This window comes from Monodelphis domestica, chromosome 5 (genome assembly GCF_027887165.1).
Source record: "Monodelphis domestica isolate mMonDom1 chromosome 5, mMonDom1.pri, whole genome shotgun sequence".
Lineage (NCBI taxonomy): Eukaryota > Metazoa > Chordata > Mammalia > Didelphimorphia > Didelphidae > Monodelphis > Monodelphis domestica.
In genome coordinates, this window is record NC_077231.1 from 242,478,850 (window position 1) to 242,495,454 (window position 16,605).

The 16,605-nt window shown below is 36.8% G+C and overlaps 1 pseudogene; it reads right to left on the minus strand.

The window, feature by feature from the left end:
* Positions 1–15,944: 15,944 nt before the first annotated feature.
* On the minus strand, positions 15,945–16,578 carry LOC130454733 (ubiquitin-associated protein 2-like; annotated as a pseudogene).
* Between the last annotated feature and the right edge of the window lie 27 nt (positions 16,579–16,605).

The following is a 16,605-nucleotide window of genomic DNA, read 5'->3' on the forward strand; positions in this document are numbered from 1 at the left end:
GGAGCGAGCTGAGGACCACTGCGTTGTACACTTTGAGCTTCGTCGCAGTGCTTACACCTCTGTGTTGGAGGACTTTGCAGCGCAGCCGCCCAAGTACCTGGCTGGCCTTTTGGATCCTGGCATTAATCTCGTGGTCTAGGGACCCTTTGTTGGTGATGGTGCTGCCCAGGTACTTGAAAGTGTTGACGTTAGAAAGCTGCGTGCTGTCGATTGTAATGCACGGCTGGTTCGTTGGCCTCCCTGGTGCAGGTTGGAACAGCACCTCTGTTTTGCTGAGGCTGATAGTCAGGCCGAACAGTTTTGTTGCGGTGGAGAACCTGTCCACAATGGTTTGAATGTGATTTTCTTAGTGGGTCATGAGAACACAGTCATCTGCAAAGAGAGCTTCCAGGATGAGTCTCTCTGTTGTCTTTGTTTTTGCAGTCAGGCGGCGAAGGTCCAATAGTGAGCCATCCAGTCGGTATTTGATGTAGATGCCCAGGTCTAGATCCATCACAGCATGTCATAATATTTGGGTGAAGTATAGATTGAATAGTACCGGAGCGAGGACACAGCCTTGTTTCACACCATTGGAGATGTTGAAGCGATCGGAAGTCTCTCCATCAGATAGGATTTCCCCTGTCATGTCGACATGAAAGAGCTGGATCTGTTTGACGAACTTAGCTGGGCAACCGAGCTTGCTGAGGATCACCCACAATGCGTCCCTGTTCACTGTGTCGAATGCCTTTGTCAGGTCTATGAAGACAATGTAGAGACTCAGGTTTTATATATATATATGGTATATGGGGTATTTAGGGGCTTCCCCAGCCCCTTTTAGGGCTGCTTCCCTCTTCTGATTTCTGCTTACCACAGTGGCCACACCTTGGTAAACTGTTTTAGCAGGGGTGCTAAACCAGACTGAGACTAACCAAAGGGCTTAAAACCCAGTGGTGAGTTAGGGAGGTGGCTACCCCAGGCATGTGAAGACTTCCCCCACTGAAAGGAGCAGATGAGAAAAATTTGTTCCAAAAGCATGAGGGCTGAGTAAGTTGGCATGTAGAGTGCTTAGAGTTTGGATTGACATTGAAGAAGCCAAAGTCATCCACTGCATCTTGAGCCATCACTAATCATCTTGACATTTGTCTTGCTGCTGGACTTCAATGACTGGAAGAGAGTGTAAGGCCAATGATTTTGTGCTATTCAGCTTCACTTAAATCCAATTTATGTGCAAGCTGAAAGACATCACCAGTGATGTCATCATGGTGTTCTTCCAGTATAAAGGGAAACAACCAACACACACACAAACACATGTACTGGCTCTAGACAGATGTGGGTATGTCAAGAGAAATATGTGAAGACTAAGAATGTGTTACAAATGAACATCTTAACCTGTGATGGATTTGGGACTAGCTTATGATTTCTGACCACTGAGTATCCCTTAGAGATCATCTCATCCAGTCCTCATTTTACAGGTGAGAAAGTAAGTATTTGTGAGATAACAAGAATCAGGGCCAGGACTAAAACCTAAGACTTCTGACTTCAAGGACATTATTCTCTACAGTGGTCTCTCCTATATCAGGTCATTTCTCAGGATGAGATCTTCAAGTGTTCTTTTTATACCTCCATTTCATCTAAAGTGTTTCAAGGACTGGAGTCTGTGGTTACAAAATTTAAAGTATTTCAGACTATATGACCTAGAACCCCTTGCAGAAAGTACAAAACACTTTTATGCCTCACAGGAGTTAGGTCTATTAAAAAAAGTGGACAATGATGTTTTGAAGAGGTATGGGATTTTGAAGAGCAACTCTATATAAAAACTTTTTAAAAACTTGTAGTTTTTAGTTCTACTTTATTCTGGAAAAGCTGATCAAGTTTGAATTGAATTATTATGTTTCTCAGAGATCAAGATAATAATACTAAAATTCTCTTGAGTGATAAGTTCAAGAAATCTGTTTTAAGTTTAATTTTATTTCTGTGCTTTACAAATTAATTTATAATGTAGCTACAAGCTGACAAAGCTCTGCACCAAGGCAAAAAATGATTTTTTGCAAGATGAACTGGATTATAAAAATTCAGAAGATGATTCCCCCCCTTTTCATAGGAGTTTATTAAAAAAGCAAAAATAGTCAAATAATCTAACAATAGTTAAAATTAAAATGGCTTTTCATTGTTACACAGACTGCTTGCAATTGTTATTAGTGTTCTGATTTCCTCTATGCTTAGGATGGATAAGTTAGAATAAAATTCTATTATTTTTATTATAGGCAAGATAATAAGTACATACAGATACACATGTACATCTTTATTACCATATATGTATATTTACATCATATATATGTGTGTGTGTGTGTGTGAAACACACATACTTTGGAATTTTATACAGATTTTTTATATATGTACTATTTTATTTAATCAGATGCTAAAACACTAAAATCTGAATTTATATAATGATTTGTGGTTTGCAAAGCATTTTACAATTATGATCCCATTTTATCCTCTCAACAATGCTGGGAAATAGGTATTATTATTATGAACTATATTTTACAGATCAGCAAACGGAGCACATGGAGGTTAAGTGATTTGCCCCACAGTCACACAGTGAGTCAGGATCCTCAGTCAGAATCTGGTTGTTTCTGAACCCAAGACTTGCTGTTAAGCTTTGGAATAGGGTATTCTGAAAACCTCAATACTTTTCAGCTTTAATAATAGTTTTAATACTTTAAAACTGCAGAGACTTTTGGAACATTTTATCTTAGAATCACACTACAGGGAATGTGGGGCAGCTAAGTGGCAAAGTGGATAGAGAATTCCACTGGTTTGGAATCAGGAAGATTCCTCTCCAAGAGTTCAAATCTGACTTCAGACACTTACTGGCAGTGTGAACCTCGGTAAATCATTTAATGCTGCCTCAATTTCCTCATGTCAAAAATGATATAGGGCAGGAAATGGAAAAAACACTGCAGATTCCCAGCCAAGAAGATCCCAAATGGAGTCCCAAAAAGTTGGATATGACTCGACAACAAGGAGAATGCAGCAATGGACTGTGACTTTTAAAAAATATAAATCAGAAACATTTCTTCTACTAAAAAAAGCATCAGCATTTTTAAAAAAAACTTATGTGTATTTGGAAGATTGAGATAGAACTAGACCTGTGATTTCATAGGAGTAAGGAATTCCTGGAATGGAAATGCCTTTTTGTGTTGGTTGCAAGCCACTTTTTCCTGTAATTTAAAGTTTCAGAGATTTGGCTGTAGCACTGACAGGTGAAACAACTGGCTTAGGTCAAAAGCCTCATTTCTCAAATGTATAGAGAACTGAGTCAAATTTATAAGAATACAATACACTCCCTGATTGACAAATGGTCAGAAGACATAAACAGGTAATTCTCAGATGAAGAAATTAAAACTATCTTTAGTTGTATGAAAATATGCTCCAAATCACTATTGGAGAAATGCAAATTAAAACAATTCCGAGGTACCACCTGATGCCCATCAACCTGCCTAATATGACAAAAAGGAAAAATTTTGGAGAGGAATTGGAAAAATCGGTTAGCTGATACACTGTTGGTGGACCTGTTGTGACCCAACCATTCTGGAGAACAATTTGGAACCATGCCCAAAGGGCAATCAAATTTGGACAAGTTAAGCCATTTCTCAATTGATGGACATCATTAATTTTCTAATTTTTTGTTACTACAAAAAGAACTGCTATAAACATTTTGGTACAAGTAGATCCTTTCCTGATATCTTTGATCTCTGAGATAGAGACATAGTGGTATTGCTGGGTCAAAAGGTACATAGAGTTTGATGACTCTTTGGACATGGTTCCAAATTGCTCCCCAGAATAGTTAGGATCATTTCACAGTTCCCCAAACAGGGTATCATGGTTCCAATTTCTCTCTCTTTAATGAGAGAGTACTGGACTACAATTATATCAATCTGATCCCTGAAATAGTATTACTCTAGAGTCATGGTGGCAAACCTATGGCATGTATGCCAGAAGGGGTACTCAGTACCCTCTCTGTGGGATTACACACCATCACCCCAGCACAGAATTCACCAGAGTTTATTACTAGAAAGCCAGAGGGATGCAGGGTCAGGCTGCCATCCTCCTCTTCTCCATGTGTGCCTGAGGACATCACCCACCCCTCTAAAAAGTTCACAATCAGTGGTCTAGGGGATTAAATTTTTGGTTTCAAGCTAAACTCCTAATTACTATTGCATAATGGAGAAAGAGGGACCTCAAGCTTTATTTCTGTCTTGACTCTCTTCTCACCAAATGTCAGCTCTACAATGAACACATATAGCAAAGAAACTCATGCATTCAGATAAATAGCAAAGTAAAAATCAGAGACTCTTTGCATATACAAATATATATCAGAAAACATTAGATAAACTCCCCCTAAATAACAGTTCAAACAAGAGAGAGAATTACAGATCTTACACACAAAAAAAGAAATTTCCTGAAGTCCTTAATATAGCAATGTGAGAATAAGGATATAATCAAAGTTTTTTTTTTCTTTTTTTCTTCCCAGTCTTTCTCCCTTCCTTTCCATGGAGAAAGGTTTGGATCCCATTAATTTTTCTTTTGACCTTGGAAGCTAGAAGAACCTGAAAAGACTAGAGATGAGGTTGTATATACACACACATACACACACACACACACACACACACAAACACACAGTATGCCACCCAATCCCCAAAGCTCATTGCTATGAGAATCTTTTCTCTTTGAGTTTAAATATCTCCATGCCTATATGTGTGTATACATATGTATTTGTTTATATATTAAAATTTTTCATTTCTCACTGAAGTGATAGTTTAAAAATTATAATGAATTATAGTAATAAACCTCAAACAAACTTGTAAATTACTTCATTCATTAAAAACGTGTACCCATTTTGCAAAGGAGAAGAATAACCTTCAGGGAAATTCAATAATCTGTTCATAGACACTCAGTATAAAGTGTCAGTTTATTAACAAGCTTTTTTAAAGATTTTATTATGTATCAGGAATTCTGCTAAGTAAGGAGGTTGAAAAAAAAAAGCAAAATATTTGTCCCTGTTGTTAAAGAGCTCACATTTGAATGAGAGAGACAACGTGCAAACAACTACAACAATATTTTGAAGATATAGAATAGATGGGAAGTAATAAGGGGTAGGGAGAGTGAAGGAGGAAAGGCAGGGGGACAAGAAATTTTTCTAGCAGAATATGAAATTTGACTTGAGTCTTAAAGGGATCCAAGGAAGCCTAGAGGCAGAGGTGAAAGAGGGAAAGCATTACAAACATGAGAAATGGTCAGAGAAAAGCCACAGAGACAGAAGCTGATGGATCAAAAAACAGCAAGAAGCCAACATTGCTAGATCTCATCCTGGACTCAGAAGTGATAGTGGGGAAATGGGATTCAAAGTGCTATTCAGTTTACACACACAGTTTCATTAAGGAGATCATAATAGTATTAGATGGTCAGAGACCATCTAGTATTACATATTATGGATGAAGAACTTGAGGCCCAGATTGGGAATTACTTCCTCAAGGTCATATAGGAACTAATTGTTAGAATTATGAACTTTGATCTTTTTACCAAATCCAGTCCTACTTTCAGTATAGGAAAGAAGATTCAACCTTCTATAAGAGATCTTTCTCAAACTCTCATGTCTTCTCTCTTCTTTATTTTTTATTTTTATCCTATTTGTATAGGATATATATATATATATATAATCTATTTTTATCCTATTTGTAGTTTGTTTATACCTATTTGTTTTCTTGGGTCCCCAATTAGATTATAAATTCTTTAAGGGCAAGAATGATCTTTTGCATCTCTTTGTATCCATAGCACTTAACACAGTACCTGACACATAGTAAGAAGACTCTTACTAAAAGTCTACTGACTGGTTATAAAATGATCCCACCGAAGGAGATAAATAATGCATTGATATCCAATTCTCCACAGAAAACAAGATTTTCACCTCTATAGCCCAAGGGAAAATGTCATTTGAAGTCCTGTATTTATGTAAAGAGTATTTCAGACCTCAAAATCTGATTAAATAAGATTCAGAATTATGATTGTCAAAGTTCCCTTGCTAATTAAACCAAGTTGTTCTTCCTAAATCTTATTCCCAAGTCATCATCTTGTTGTGATGTCTGATAGTTTGTTTACTAACAAGAACCTTGGTTACTCCCATTATTTTTCACTTCTATTTTAATTAATTAATTTAATTAAAGATTTACCTCCTATCTCCCTAACTCCTGTCACACTCCATTGATAGACACAACTCAAACAATATTTTATTAACCAATGCCCTTTGGAAAAGTTAGCTTCACCTAAGATTTTGGACTCTTTTGCCTCATTGTTGTTTTCCTCAGTCTTTCCAGTCTAGGAAGAGTGAAAAAGCCCACTGCTTAGTTGATTGCTGTTCCTAGCTATGGAGTAGGGGAATGCTAAGCAGCATCTGTTCTTTCCCTTTGATAAGGCTCAGGGAGGTTGACTTCTCTAGCTGTGTAGGGGTCTGATTTGCAGATGTTTGAATCACAAAACCTAGACGAACTAATTATTTTAAAATTAGTCAATGCCTTTGTCAGAGTGGCAGCATTAGGCAAGAGCAGTGCTTCTCAAATATGTTGATTAGTCTCCACTGTACCAAAGAATTAAAAACAGGATGAGGAGGCCTGGTGTTTGTAACTGCTCTATAATATGTTGCTCTTTGAACCATTTCCAATCTCATGACTGTTATTATAGAAATGAAGGGAAACTAGATTTTTTTGGGAAAAAAGTTCTATCTACCATCCTTGAATGCATTTAACTCAGAGGAAAGGAATGCTTAATTCTTCATAATTCCCATTTTGATACTTTGATGACATGATCAAAATTGACTATGTATTTCAAAAATCCTCAGCTATATCAACATAATGTAAAGTTCCCAGATCTGTCTTGTGTACTGGGTTTCATGCTGAATTGTGCCATTAGATTTTTTAAAAATCCATCAAAGAACCCTTCAACTTAACATTCATGTTACAAAAGAATGTGGGAAATCAGCTCTACTTAGGCCTTGACTATTCATCATTCCTTCTTTCAGAGGCTTTATTGAAGAAGGATTGATTCACCTGGGTCTGCTCTCCTTTTTCAGTTAAAGAAGGAAAGGAAGGGAAAGAGAAAGCAAGAAGAGAAAGGAAGGAAATAAAAGAGACTGAAAGGAATGTGAAGAGAGTGGAAAGGAAGGGAAGAAATGAAAGGAAAGAAAAGGGAAGGGAAAGACAAAAAATGTAAGAAGGGTAGGAAAGAATCCAAGGAGGGAGGGGGGGGTGTAAAAAAGGGAGCAAGTCAGGGAGTGGTGTTCAGCATCAATGCCAGAAAAAATTATAGGAGACACTGATTATATGTTGTTCTCATCATCCCTAGGAATAGCCGTTCTTTATTGAGCATCTCAGATTTCTCTGCTGTTCCTTAACCTTTACATCACCAGCATTAAGTGAGAACAAAATGACCTAAATGTGTATTAGCAGTTGGTTTGGAGCACTATGAATTTAATTTGATAATTCTGTGCTACCTTTAATTTTGCACAGACCCTGAAGTTTCTCTCACCCTCAATTTTTGTTATGTTCCTGTTTCTTCTATCTTTTGGAAAATGAATTCATCAAGTAATTCTTCTGTATTATTTTAATTCATCATGACCTCTTTTAAAAAATAAATTATTTGTAAAGTTATTCAAAAGTTTAATTTGTAGCTGAAATATGCCAGGCTTGGAATCGTTTTAATAGACCTTGTTGGGATTTGATATAATATATGTAGCTGTTTATTTTGGAAAACTTCAATTCAAACCAGTTCAGTTATTTTTGCTGAACACAGGGAGGTTCTAGAGTTCCTGTCTAATAATATTCCTTGGCATTACTTATAACAAAAACAAACATAGATGCCATTTTTAAGAAGAAAAAGAAATGAGACCAAAGCTTGAAACTTTTCTGATTCTTTGATTGAGGGAGAGAAGAAAATATATGTCTAAAGTCTGAAAAATATACATCTAAGTTTAACAAAGTTAATAACATTTCAAAATTAGGAGTTGATATATTAGTGAGAGTACTTTGAAATTATGGCTCAAGAAAGCCATAGGAAATTAAATATGAAATTAGGCACTAACAATGAACTGCATATTTAAAGAGGAGAGAACACAAAAGCATGAAACTTAAATTCCATTTTGCTATGGCAATGGGATTAAATCATATCTTCTTACCATAGCCTTCCACAGTGATGGTAAACCTTTTAGAGACAGAGTGCCAGGCTCCATCACCCTACCAAGTACAAGTTGCATCCTGCTCTCCACTTACCCCACACAGGGGAATGAGAAAGTGCTTCAACTGGGCTGCTATGTGGAGGGTCAGGGGATGTGAAAAAATATCCTCAGGCATGATAGAGAGAGGGAGGGGAGCACCTCTGCTAGGAGTCCCTCTTCCTTTCTAGTAACACTTTGGGGGTGGGGGTGGATGCATGCCTACAGAGAGTGCTCTGCGTGCCACCTTTGGCATACATACCATAGGTTTGCCATCACTGGTTTACCACATTCTTCCTTGTTAGTGAAGCTTCCATGAATTTTACTCTAAGTTAACGTGGACACTTAATAACAAGGGTTGTGACTGATGTCAGAGTAGTTGGGTTTGAATTTCAATGCTACTTACTACTTGTGCACCAAATGGTATTTGACAAGTTACATTCTCTGTAGGGCACAATTCTCTTATATCTAAATTGAGAAGGTTGCATTAACTGACTACAAATGCTGCTCTTAGCTAAGTATCTGTACTACTATAACCTAAGGCCATCAAAATACTATATTTGAGGTATTTGGGCACTTTTATTTTATTTTTAGGGGAAATAGGAAGGTCCATTTATGATTAAAAAGAAACTAGATTGTCTATCCAATCTGTATCTCTCTATCTGTCTAGATATATATCAATTTTACTTATATACTGATACCTCAGTTTTCATTGCCACACAAAAACAATCTAAAAACCCCGAAACTAATGAAAACTGAGGCAATTATTTCCATATGAATCAATGTAAATCCAATTAATTCATTTTAGACATCCAAAATACATACCAAAAACACATTTTATAGAGAATACATATAGTGTTTAATACTAAAAACAATAAGAAACTAATATAAAATGAATATAAAGGACTAATGTAAAGGATAAATGAACATTAAACCTGGCATTTACCTTCCTAAAGACTCTTCTTGGCTTATGGAAGACAACTAGGAGGGGATAGAGAGGTTATTATTTGGAAGGCGAATCCCTCTCCATAAGGACCTTAGGTATGAAGAACTATCTGGAAACTTGCTTAGATGCCATGATGGAGCTAAAATGAAAGGGATAGCTTATGAGTAAGGGAAATACATAACAGAGACAGTGAGATTTGAATGCATGTGATTTTATCTTATGTGTGTTGGGTATATTATGAAACTGAAAAATGCAAAATAAAGACATTAAGCCAAATATTGTATATGCAGCAATCACTTATATGTAATTGTAGTATTAGCAGTCACAGTCAATTGTAAAAAAGCACAGAAACACCAGAAAGCAATGGAATTGTTTGACTAGACAAGCTGGGTGATACTCATTCAATGAGGAACAATGCCACACTGAGCAGGAGAACACGTAGGTCACCCTTTGTTTTCTCAAAATTAGCAGGGAGGGCACATGGGCATGCCAATGAAATCCCAAGGTAGCCCACAAAAACGGAAACAAAGTTTTTGCAGAAAAATAGATGAAAACCAAAACTGATGATAACCGATGTCAACAAAAACCAAGATATTACTGTTTATTGATTAATGTATATTATATATATATATACATTATATAAAATAATATAATGTATATATCAATTAACATATTATATTATCTATAAATATAATATATATGTACAGATATGTATAAATTTACATAGACTCCTAACTATACATGTACAAATACCTGCATCTTCTAAACTTGGAAGACTTGTATGGACTATTGCAGACTGAAGTGAGAAGAACTATTCAAAACAATTTATATCATTGCAACATTTTAAGGGAAAAAAGCATTTTGAAAGACTACTCTGATCAATACATTAACCAATTATAAGTCTAGAAGACTGATGATAAAGCATGTCATCCAGCTTCTGACAAAGGAGGTATAGAATAAATGTTCTGAAAAGGATATGCATTTTTGGACATGCAACTGTATGTCTTTGTTTGGTTTGACGATGCTAACTTGCTACCAAACAAGAAAAAAGGGCATTCATGTCTTTAAGATTTAGTATGTGTGGTGATTCCTTAATAGCTAAATTGTTTTATGGGGAGAAATTTCAGGATAATAAATGGTTGCATCTTGAACTTTCATGCCTCAAAAAAAGGAATTATTTTTCAATTATCAATAATCTATTTCCTTTTCTTCCTATACTGCCATTGAAAAGGAAGAAGTTTTTTTTAAAACAAATATGCCAAGTTAAGCAAAACAAATTCACACATTGGCCATGCATGAATGTCTAAAAAACATTTCTTCCATTCTGTGACCTGAGTTCCTTATATTTCCCTCAGGAAGTGGGAAGGCAGCTTCATAATTTCTCCTCTAGAATCATTGTTAACTCTGGATATTCCTTGGGAAAAAAAAATATTGATTCTGAGAAAGAATGAAGAAAAAAGGAGACAGAAGAGGATGAAATAGATAGGTAGTGTCATGGAAGTAATGATCATGAGCTTGGACATCAGGAGAAAGTGGAGGACAGAAGGGCCTCTTGTGGTATGGTTCATGAAGTCACAAACAGTCAAATACAACTGAACAACTGAATAAAAAGTTTGGTACCTAGACATAATTTCAATTTTCCGAGCTCTAATGTTCAGTGAAATAATTTACATTGCAATAAATCCCTGTAGTCGAATGAATCCATAGACAGATATTCATTTTCTCCCTCATGGCTGAGATCTGTAAATACTCCTTATTTCCCTTGAAAATCTGAAAGTAAGAAAAGAAGGTGGAGGCTTAGCCTCATTTCATTTTACACAATAGAATCTTGGAACACGGTCACAGTAGGCTTAGACTTTGCATTCTCCTGCTTCTTTGACAAATGATAGACATCTTAAGAACCTGCCATTTTTATGAGGAATCCCATTGCTAAAGACTCTAGTGATGATATCAGTCAATTCTTTGCCTTCATTATTAAAACTAGAATGAAAACTGTGATGAATTGGAATTCAGGCAATCTATTTTACATAAATTTATTTAAAGGTTAAAAAATATTTCTGCCATTTGCAGGAGTCTGCAATGCTGAAGGTTATTTTTCCTAGCCCAGAAAATGTTTCACATTAGTCAATAATATCTAATGAATTTAAGAGACTTTTCAATTACATGAGAGAACATAACCTTGTCCTTTTGTAAGGTATCCCAGAAGAGTTTTTCAGATTTGGCCTGAAGAAATGTTGCATGAAATGTAAACACAAGAAAAACATAGACAAAGTTTACAGAGAACTTTTATTTCATATTATTTGGCTCATATTCCAAAATTAAAATGTCAATACTCAAGGAAATCTCCCATTTAAAAATAATTCAAATGAATGCTTTTTTAAGTTATAAGTTGTTTGTATATCAATAATTGGAGTACAATGTAATGAGAGGAAATTGACTTTTTTTTTTTGTTTAGGATTTTGCTCTGTGTCCCTAGGTATTTTACAAATGTTGTTTGGTGACTAACATATTGACAATATTCTAGAGATAGTGTAAAATGTTATCTAGAGATATTCATAAGTTATGCATCATTCATTTATGCAAAGCTCTTTGCCACATGCAAAAAGAGTCTGATTGTCAAACAAACAAACAAATGAAACAAAACCCCCAAACAAACAAAAGTCTTGCTCTTGAGCAAGAAGAGTCTTGTGATGAATCTCTTTTCTACTCTCATGAGTTATATAAAATATGAATTACTTCAGGTTTTCAGCATATCATAACGTCTGACTCTTCCGCTTCTGTCAGCCCTGACAGATGCAGTAATAAACCTTTCCTGTACTCTTGTCATTTTAATTGATTTTATTTAGCAACTTTTACATTTATAATTTGGATGAGGTGGTGGCCAAGTTTAAGGGTTTTCCATATGGTCTGGATCAATCATGTCTGTCATAGACAGATTTTTTTTGCCCTTTAGTTGACCCTCATTATGAACAATTCAAGACTGAGCATAAGCAATAATGGGGCTCTTATTGTATACTTAGAACATAGTAGGTGTTTGATCAATGCTTGTTGGCTGGAGTAACTGCTGGAGTCTCTACAAGGAATGTCTTGCCTCTTGCAGAGAAGGAGACTTTCTGTGAGACTAATATTAATTCAAGTCCTGCTCGGAATTATGTGAAGACCAGGAAGCAGAGAGAATTGCTATAGATACAAGAAGATGTAATTTTAAAACAGAAATCCCAAGATTATGGGAACAGAAAGCTCCAATTGATTTCACAAGGGCTACAGAAAGACGCTGAGAGACCACACTTTCCTTTAGTGTAGATATCCTGAGAGTCAAACTGCTTTGGGGATTAAATCTATAATCCATAGAATTATGATGACATGGGATGATACATCATGGATTTAGAAACAGAAGAAACACAGTTGTTATTTAGTCCAAATCCTTTATTTTACATATGATGAAATAATTGCTAATGAGCTGAGTTTGATATTCAGGTTGTGACTCAAAGTTCAACAGATCAAAAATAGTCCCCTTGTGCTGTACTTTCTCAGTGTTTGATTTCTATTTTTTACTATTCTTTTCTATAAGAATTAAATGCTTTACTGTTTCACTGCTTTCCTTCCTTGGATCTGTTAGCATGATGAGCAACCAGATGTCTAGACCTCAGATATCTTTAGAAGTTCCTGGTTTCATAAATGAGCAGGGTCAAAATCACTGAGCAGCAAGGTGGCTTAGTGGATAGAGTGCTGGACCTGAAGTCAGGGAAGAAACATTTTTCTCAGTTCAAATCTAGCTTCAGATATTTACTAACTGTGTGACCCTGAGCAAGTCATGTTACCCTGTTTGCCTCAGTTTCCTCATCTGTAAAATGATCTGAAGAAGCAAATGGCAAACCACTCCAGTATCTTTGCCAAAAAAAATCACAAATGGGATCATGAAGACTTGAACTTGGCTGAAAAGACTAAACAAAAACTACAATAGGGTCAAAATTGCCAGTCAGATGAGGTAATACTCGAAACCCCCATAATTTGAACTCAAGATCATGAATTGCAGAATTGATTGAACCACAGGTGATGTGTATAATGATGTATTTCTTGTATTTTCTTCCCCTCCAGAAATCTGCAATGAGGAGTCCAGGTTTATAAATACTACCTATTTATCACAGAGTATAAAATAAATTTTGAAGTTTTTTCATTAAACCATATGTCAGATTCACATGAAAAACAACAACAACAACAACCAAATAATCCAAAAGAACATCACTTTGGTAAAGCATAAGGCATGCCAAGACTTGGAGCAAGAAACTGAGTTCAAATCTTGGCTTCAGTATTTACTCTCTATGGTCCTGGGGAAGTCATTTAAAGTCCTTGAGCCTCAGTTTTCTCATCTTCCAAGCAAGAATAATATTTATGCTATTTATTTTACAATGATTTCAAAAATTCATTGTAAATGTTATAGTTCTATCTAAATTTAAATGACCACGTGTGTAGTGAGTTCTCAAGAAATTTCTGAATGGTTTGGAGGTAACAGCTCTACAAAAAATGGATGATCAGAATGCATTGTGGGGAACAGAGAATCATTTGGAAACGATCTCTTCGAAGTTTGGAATTTTGAAAGAATCCCCACCAAAAGATTAGCTTGATGAACTCTCCTTGAAGAAAATGGAAATGAAATCAAGGCTTGGACTTTTGTGATGACAGAACATGCACCTGCAGAGATCTCCCACATTGGCCTTGCTAAGGTGCCTAAAATGCTTTCGTGAAAGGAGATTTCCAGGTGTTATCAATCAGTTATCTTGAGCTAATTTAATAGTCCCCAGCGAGGCTGTGAAATTAAAGACATGGGACAGCGCTGTCTGGATGGCACAGGTTTCTGTGTTGATTGAAGAGCAGGCAGTGCTTTTTTCCTTGAGTATCAGTAAGTAGTAGAAGGCAGTTTGATATTAATGGTGACTGGAGGAGGAAGGCAAGGTGGAAGGTCATGGGATTTGGCATGTAGGAATTTAGGTGGTACATAGAATGCTAGATTTAGAGCATAAAGATTTGACTTTAAATTCTGCCTCAGACCCTAATGGTAGCACCTACTTCCTAGGGTTGTTGCAAGGATCAAAAGAGATCATGTATAAAATGCTAGCTGCTAATAAAGTTACTATAGAAATGCTTTAAAAAAAAAAACACCTTACCTTTCATCTTAGAATCTATACTTTTTATTGGTTCTAAGGCAGAAGAGTGGTAAGGTCTAGGCAATGGTAGTTAAGTGACTTGCCCAGGGTCACACAGCTAGGAGGTGACTAAGTCCATATTTGAACCCAGGAACTCTTGTTTCCAGGACTGGCTCTCTATTCACTAAGCCACTTAATCACCCACTAAATGCTATTTTTTAACCTATGTGATTTTGGATAAATCACTTTATTTCTCTAAATTCTAGTTTTCCTATCTGTAAAATGATTTTTTCAAAGGTAGAGGTTTTATTTTATACATATAAGACACATTAATCCAATAAATTTGAAGACACAGTACCAATAAGCAACATAAAACACTAATTGATTCAAGAATTCTGTTCATATTCAAAACTTTTTTTGGGGGGTGTTTCCTAATAATAACAGGAATTCTTAGGGCTGTTGGACTGATGGTTTCTTTTTGTGGTCCTCTCCCCTAGACATTTCCTACCACCAGGGTGAGAAGTGTAAAAATGGAGATTTGAACCCCAGACTCCAAGTCCCAGAAGTCCTTGGTAGTTCCCAGAATTCCCTAAAATCTCACCAGAGATAATCACCTGGGCCAAGAACAAAATGGGTATTTAAACTGACTGTACTACCTACTCGGTCTCTGCTTCCACTTCTAAGCCCATGTGGCTCTCTACCTAGCAGGCAAGATGTAGAGTAAGTAGTTGTTAATGGGCTCTGTGCCTGGGCACGTGCTTTCTTATTTTGTATTTTCTTTATTTCATAATCTTTAAGAAATCTCATAAAATATAATACTTTTAGCAGAGAAACTAATTATAATTTTAACAGAAGGAAGAAGAAGAGGAAGGCCAGAACCCAGAGCACCCAATTTCATAGTCTTGAATGCTGGGGTAGTTTGGAGAGAGAAGAAAAAAGAGAAAGAAAAGAAATGCAAATCCTATAATACGTATAAGAGAATAGGTAGAAGAAGAAAGAAATGGGCCTTCAGAAGTGAAGCGGAGGCCTGGGGCAGGCTGCAGGGGGGACAGTAGTATGCTTTGCCATATGTGGTTTTATGTTTTAGCTGTTTCCTTAGGTGCTAGACTGAGAGGCTTATCTTAGCAGGTAGCAGACAAAGGAGGTAAAGAGGGTCAGGGCCTCAATTGGCATCTCGGCTTTAGCTGTTGTAGACAGATTTGCTGCTCTCAGGCTTCTGCAGGATGGAGCTTGTCTGGCTGACTCTGTTGCATGCTGCCAGTCTGCTCCTCCTGATGGCGCTAGAAACAGAATCATCTGCAAATATGGCAGCTGGTTGTCCAACTGAAGTTGGTGGCATAGGATCTGAGAGTGTGGCTGCTAGTAGGGAGCCAGGATGTGTATAAAGGGGGCTAGCAGAGAGGCAGTGGCTGTGGTAGGAGTGATGGGTGAAGGATTCAGCACAAGCTCCACAATGAAAACCTTGTTTTTCAAAGGACTGAGTTTTGGTATCCACAGAACCCCAAAATATCATCATTTAGAGTACAAAGACTTGACTTTTAAATTCTGCCTGTTGTCTATATTCCTGGAGGTGACTAACAAAATGACTAAATTAGCTAAGTAACTAAATTAACTAAATAGCTAAAATATCTATATACCTGGAGGTGATTAACAGAGCACTATTGTATCCATGAGATCCATACCTGCTTTTGGCTGTTGGGTGTGGTCATACTGACATTGACATTAACACCAGGCTTCTTGGAAGAGGTAGGAACAGCAGGGAATACAGCAGGCCCATAATGAATGGTTCAGGAAGGTCCAGGATCCCTTTGTAGCATGATGCACTGGTGTAATTAGCCACGAGACAGCTCAAGTTTCAGGGATGTCTGCTGTGTGGTGAGGTGTCTTCACAACCAAATTCCTGGAGGTCAGCAGAACAATGGCTACTGGCCAGGCTACCATCCCTCCCATTGGGCAGAGGGAGAGGTGTAGGGAATGGGATGTTGTTGTAATACAAGAGGAATCTTGGCTGAAGCATCTCTAAGCTGTCATAATAATACCCTTGTGGTGGGAAGGCATGGAACAACCCCAGAGTTGTGATATATGGATTAGGCAACCCAAGAAGAAGGTTTGAAGGAGATTTTCCTAAAATATTGGCAACTGAACTCCTGGTTGAGAAAGTGAAGGTGCAGTTACTGCCTCTGCTGCCCTAGAATCCTACCACCATTTAGGCTGAATGAGATGTGGACCACAGGAGAAGGTACCATGGTTGTGCTGTACCCAGTAGAGAAAAT